Below are 6,972 nucleotides of genomic sequence, written 5' to 3'. Positions count from 1 at the left end.
TAACAACTTTCCTATGTACCAGCAATTACTTCATTCAAGATATATTAGGAGGGTAAGATACAGACATAGTAGCCGTCAGAGGTACTGGCATTTCCAACTTTGGCACCTCACTTTGTCACCTGTGTCCCATAGCAGCTGAGCTTGTGCCCAGAGTCTCACATAGCCTCTCACAATATAGTCACCAGCTTCTGGCCCTTATTCCACTAACACCAGGGCCCCACTCTCAGCCCAGGGAGCAAAAGGAGAGGAAAACTTCCCTAGCCATTCATCAGTCCTGTCCCTTCCTTAGTGAGAATACATTTGTCCACAGCAGCTTGGTTTGCAAAGTTGCAACTCTGCCTTCAGTAGACAAGTCAGAGTCTTCTCGAAATCACAGCTCCATTTTAGGAGAGGGCCCTTGGGACATAACATGACCATTTGGGGAGTTCTTGAACAAAACAATGGAGCACTCCAAAGTAATATTGCAGCCTTCCCTTTTTAAAAACGTATTTATTTTTAATTGAAGGATAATTGCTTTACAGTACTGTGTTGGTTTCTACCAAATATCAACATGAATCAGCCATAGACTTACCATGTCCCCCCACCGACTTGAACATCCCTCCCACCTTCTTCCACTTCTTATTAGACAGCAACGCCCTGAAGCTATGCTGGCAGGGCCCCCGAGAGCAGCAGTGACCTCTCAGTACCTCAAGACCCAGGGGAGGCATTGGTCACACCATCTTGATTTGCTAGTAAAGCGCATGTATTATGGTTTCCCTCACCCCCTTGGGAATTGCTCCAGGGCTGAGACAATATCTCCTCCACACTCGAATCATTTCTAAATTGTTGTTGTTCAGTTGCTCAGTCATGTATGACTCTTTGTGATCCTATGGACTGCAGCACACCAGGCTTCCCTGTCCTTCACCATCTTTCAGAGCTTGCTCAAACTCACGTCCATTGAGTTGGTGATGCCATCCAACCATCTTATCCTCTGTTGCCCCTTCTCCTCCTGCCTTCAATCTTTCCCAGCATCAGGGTCTTTTCCAGTGAATTGGCTCTTTGCATTAGGTAGCCAAAGTACTGGAGCTTCAGCTTCAGCATCAATCCTTTCCATGAATATTCAGGGTTGATTTCCTTTAGGATTTACTGGTTTGATCTTGCATTCCAAGGGACTTTCAAGAGTCTTTTCCAGCACCACAATTCAAAAACATCAATTCTTCGATGCTCAGTCTTCTTTATGGTCCAATTCTCACATCCATGCATAACTACTGGAAAAACCATAGCTTTGACTAGATGGACCTTTGTCAGCAAACTATGTCTTTGCTTTTGAATATGCTGTTTAGGTTGGTCATAGCTTTTCTTCCAAGGAGCAAGTGTCTTTTAATTTCATGGCTGCAGTCACCATCTGCAGTGATTTTGGAGCCCAAGAAAATAAAGTCTGTCACTGTTTCCATGGTTTCCCCATCTATTTGTCATGAAGTGATGGGACCGGATGTCATGATCTTCATTTTTTGAAGGCTGAATTTTAAGCCAATTTTTTCATTTTCACTTTCATCAAGAGGCTCTCTAATTCCTCTTAATTTTCTGCCATAAGCATGGTGTCATTGGCATATCTGAGGTCATTGGTATTTCTCCCGGCAATCTTGATTCCAGCTTGTGCTTCATCCAACCTGGCATTTTGCATGATTTACACTGCATATAAGTTACATAAGCAGGGTGACAATATAGAGCCTTGACGTACTCCTTTCCCAGTTTGGAACTAGTCCATTATTCCATGTCCAGTTCTAACTGTTGCTTCTTGACTTACATGCAGGTTTCTCAGGAGAGAGGTAAGGTGGTCTGGTATTCCCATCTCTTTAAGAATTTTCCACTGTTTGTTGTGATGCACACAGTCAAAGGCTTTAGCCTCGTCAATGAAGCAGAAGTAGATGTCTTTCTGGAATTCTCTTGCTTTGTCTATGATCCAACAGATGGTGAATGCTACTGAGAAGTACAGGATGCTAAAAGGCTGATTGACTAAGCTATGGTCCATGATGCTCCCTCTGGGAAAAGTGGGAGGAAACAATATTTATCAAGCATCTTTTATATGTGCCCATCTTTTATATGTTAGGTACTATCACAGGTCACCTGATTTAATCTCCATAGTAACCTTCTGGGCTAAGTGTCATCAGAATCATTATAGATGTGAGGAAACTGAAGTTCAAAGGGGTTGAAGAACTTTGAGTAAATAGCGTGACTCGGGATTGAATGCCAGCCTGTTGGCTACTAAGCCCAGTCGTTCCATTGTGTTATGAAAGCTTCATCATAATACCCATTCTTTGTGGTCTTGCTAAAGAGATGTAAAGTTAGAGAGGGTGCGAGTTAAGCATCTCCTCAAAAATCTCAGAAAGGCAGTCACAGTGGGACACTCTCCCACAGGGTGAGAAAATTTCAAGGCAGTGGGACTCTGGGAGGGGGAGGAGTGGGACTTCTAAGGACTGGTGACTTCCTTTGGGATGTCACCAGCGGCATTAGCAGGAGGCTGCCGGAAGCCTCGTCAGATAGAGCTTGTGCAGAATGCTCCCTGGGTCCAGCAGGCCTGCCTTCTGCCTGCAAGCTCTCACCTCCTCTGCTCTGAGCCTGTCTGTAGCATGGGATGGCCCCACTGGGAGACTCAGACCAGTGGCTTTCCCAGCCCAGGGTCTCTGCCGCTTCTAAGGCTGAACCCACAGCTTCTCTCCCTGGGGCCTAATTAAATGCCAGGATGCTGATAGAGTAAACAGGAAGGAGGGAGTTTGGATTTAGTCTCTGAGGCCAGGTCTGAGGGTCAGCCTGTCCTCCAGGAGGAAGGGGAGATGGTAGGGATGCTCTGTTGCTGCCAGCTCCCCTCCACTCCCAGCTGGCGCTCTGTTTTTTGTGCAATTCCCCGTGCCTTTTTGAAGGGTGGGGGTTTGGCTGGAGTGGGATTGGGTGAGAAAAGAGGGACTCGTAGTGGCCCTGGAGGTAGGAGCCCCTGAAAGGCAGGGCCAAAGCACCATGGCAGATTATACTGAGTTCTTACCACAGGCCCGAACATCCCTGGCACTTCACATGCAGCAGTTCTCAGAACACTCACAGTCTCTTAAGAGCCAGCTCCACTTCCTATTGTACTGATGAAGGCCGAGGCTTAGCCGAGACTGGAGCCAGATCTGTGTGCCTCCCAAGCCAATGAGCTTGCCCACTATGGGAGTGGGGTGGGGCTGTAAGGAGGGATTCTGAGGAGAGAGAACAAGAGAGCCCAGGAAACTGAAGCCCGGCAGGCTGGCCGAGAGCCGAAACCATCCATAATCCTGGGTTCCACATTCCGATGGCCCCTCATCTTGCCATTGTTGTCTGCACCCTTCTCTGTTGGGAAGGTCTATGTCTTTTAGGTACCGCCTGCTGTGCTCTTTGCCTCAGGAAAATCTGCTCTCTGCAAGGGCCTGATGGTTCACTGATGACTCAGAAGGGAGCTGAGGTGCTCTGGGAAAAGCACCATTCATGTCCTTCCTGGGCCATTTACGAAACAGAGATAACTTGGGAGAAAGAACCTGGAAAGTGGCCTGGCATAAAGTAGGTGCTCATTAAAATTTTCATCAGTAAAAGCAGAGATAATAAGTTTGGATGAATATTCTGTATGTGAAATCTCTTAGGGAACTGTAAAATTATTTAATTGTAATGGTATTAGTATGATCTCAGAAATGTGTGTGTTTTATGAGTGCAAAGCCTTGAGCCAAGGCATGAGGCCTTGACTGGCTAGGGAGTTTTCCTGGGTACAGAAAGTCCCCACTGCTTCTCTTGGAACACACCTAAAATCCCACAACTTGTGTCTGGAGGCCTTCTGTGAGACCAGAAGCTAGGCTGAGCTGATAAAAGGCTCTCTCAAGGAACCCTAAAACTGGATCCCTCAGATCTTCAGAGGAGCAGAAAGTCCTGTTGTCAGCGGGTATAACTTAGGTTTGGGCTTCCCTGGTGGCTCAGTAGTAAAGAAAAAGCCTGCTAATGCAGGAGACGTGGGTTTGATCTGTGGGTTTGATCCGTGGGTCAGGAAAATCCCCTGGAGAAGGAAATGGCAACCTACTCCAGTATTCTTGCCTGGGAAATCCCATGAACAGAGGAGCCTGGAGGTGTATATTCCATGGGGTCACAAAAGAGTGGGACATGACTTGGTGCCTAAACAACAACAACACAACAACAAACAGGTTGAGGTGCAGGCCGCTGTGCATAGGGCTGAGCTCACCGATCGACCTGGGAGATCCCGGCACTACAGCCACAGCTCTGCAAACTGGCTCCTGTAGACCAGACGACGGATAGACAGGAGTGCAGTGGGAGGGGGCTGTAAGTTTCATACTGCTCACGGAAGACACTGCTGTTTGGACTCTCCTCAATTTCTGCCAGGCACTTCACTCACCCCTAACCTTCTGCTGGCACTAAGAACTAGCTATTTTCTTATAGAAAGCACTCAGGCATCAGGGGTTGACATCACTCACCCAAGTCGCACAGCTCTGGAGAGGCAGAGTGGAGATGTAAATCCAGATTTGTCAATCCAACACCCAGTTCTGTCTGCTAAGTGGTGTGGCTTCTAAGTGGCCTAATCTTTAATTTTTTTCCATTTTACACAACATAAAATTTACCCTCTTAATCTTTAAGTATATAGTTCAGTAGTATTAAACATTTTCACATTGCTGTGCAACAGATCTTCAGAACTTTTTCGTTTTACAAAACGGAGACTCTGTGCCCATGGAAGAACAATTCCTAATTTTCCCCTCCCCTCAGCCCTAGCCATCGTCATCCTACTCTCTGCATCTACGAGTCTGACTACTTTAGAGACATCATTTAAGTGGAGCCATACGGTATTTGTTGTTTTGTGACTGGTTTGTTTCACTTAGCAGCGTGTCTTGAAATTTCATCCATGTTGCAGTGTGTGCCAGGATTTCCTTGTTTTTTTAAAGGCTGGATTACATTCCATTGTCTGTATATATCATACTTTTTGGGCTTCCCTGATGGCTCAGCAGCAAAGAATCCACTTACAATGAAAGACATGCAATACAGGAGACGTGGGAGACACTGGCTCCATCCCTGGGTGGGGAAGGTTCCCTGGAGGGGGAAACCTATTCCAGTATTCTTGCTGGGAAAACCCCATGGACCGAGGAGCCTGGGGGGCTGCAGTCCATAGAGTCGCAAAGAGACCACTGAGCACACTGACCCACCACATTTTTTAGTTCTTCTGTCAGTGGACACTTGAGTGACTTCCACTCCTTGGCTATTGTGAATAATACCGCAGTGAACAAGAGTGAACAGCAGCATCTATTGAAGCAAAGAGAGTTGCATGGGTACTCAGGTACAGGAAGGCATGAGCACACTCACAATTGAGTGGTGTGTACATATGTCTCCACGAGGGCGACCCAGGCATACCTTGCCTTTGGTCGTACCTCAGAGCCAACCAACTCCTTTAAGCAATCACATTTTCATGGAATAAAGTCAGGTTTTTTAAAACCCTCATCAAATTAATAGAGCATTAAAATACAACAGAGAGTCTTTAAAATTTTTAAAAAATATTTTACTGAGTTCAAAACAGTGAATCTATTTTAGTAATTAAACTGGTTTGGGACTTAAACCCTTTTTTATTAATTTCATATTTTGAAGCTGCCATTCAGGTTTTCTCAGGGCTCTGGCAGTGGCACTTAGCCATGAGGAATATTTGGAAGGACAATGTCCCTCTTCTAGGATGGCCTGTGTCACTCTAGATAAAGAGGGATGTCAGGAAGGGATTCAAACAATAAGAAGTACAAGTACATTTTATTATCTCATTCCCGAACACGTAAACACATGTGCCTAACCGAAACAAAAGTTTTCTGACTCCATGTAATGCACTCACATTTTCCAGTCCAGTGCTACTTGAAGTGTGGTCTGTGAGCTGCTTATCAGCAGCCAGGAAGGAGATAAGTGCAGAAATTAAGTGTACAGCACATGAAAAGATGCCTGCCATCATTAGCTATGAGGGAAATGCAAACACAAACCACAGTGAGATATCATTTTACACTCGCTAGGATGGCTTGAGTAATAAGTGCAGATGAGAATGTGGAGAAAGTGGAACCCCCATACACTGCTATTGAGAAGGTACAATGGTGCAGCTGCTATGAAAAACAGTATAGCGATTCCTTAAAAAGATAAGCATAGTGTTATATGACCCAGAAATTCTACCCCTGGGTGTGTATATACCAAGAGAAATCAAACATGCCTTCACGCAAAAATCTTCATAGCAGCATTATTCAAAACAGCCCAAAGATGGAAACAACCCAACTGTCTGTCAGCCGATGAATGGATGTGTGCCGTGGGTGCTGTCCCTTCTGTCGTATCCGACTCTTTGCCGCCCCATGGACTGTAGCCCACCAGGCTCCTCTGTCCATGGGGATTCTCCAGGCAAGAATACTGAGGTGAGTTGCCATGCCCTCCTCCAGGGGATCTTTCCAACCCAGGGATTGAACCCATGTCTCTTATGGCTCCTGCATTGACAGGTGGGTTCTTTACCACTAGCTCCACCTGGTAAGCTTGATGAATGGACAAATAACATGATATACTCAAAGGATGGAATACTATTTGCAATAAAAAGAAATGAAGTACTGATCCATGCTACAACATACATGTACCTTGAAAACGTTATGCTAAAGAAAGAGACCAGTCACAAAAGAGCACATTATTGTATGTTTTCATTTGTATGTAATGACCAGAATAAGCAAACCTTTAAAGATAGAAAGTAGATTGGCAACTATTTAAGACTGGGAAGAGTGGGTCTAGAGGAAAAAGTGCATTAACTTCTAAGGGATAGAAGACTTATTTCAAGAGTGATAAAGTGTTCTAAAATTGGTTGTAGTGATGATTGTACAACTATGTGAATATACAGAAAACATTGACTTGTATACTATAAATGGGTGAATTGTATGGTATGGGTATTATATCTCAATAAAGTAGGAATTTTTAGAAACTTTTATAGTA

The sequence above is a fragment of the Bubalus kerabau genome, chromosome 6, assembly GCF_029407905.1.
Source record: "Bubalus kerabau isolate K-KA32 ecotype Philippines breed swamp buffalo chromosome 6, PCC_UOA_SB_1v2, whole genome shotgun sequence".
NCBI classification, from domain to species: domain Eukaryota; kingdom Metazoa; phylum Chordata; class Mammalia; order Artiodactyla; family Bovidae; genus Bubalus; species Bubalus kerabau.
This window is presented reverse-complemented; position numbering follows the sequence as displayed.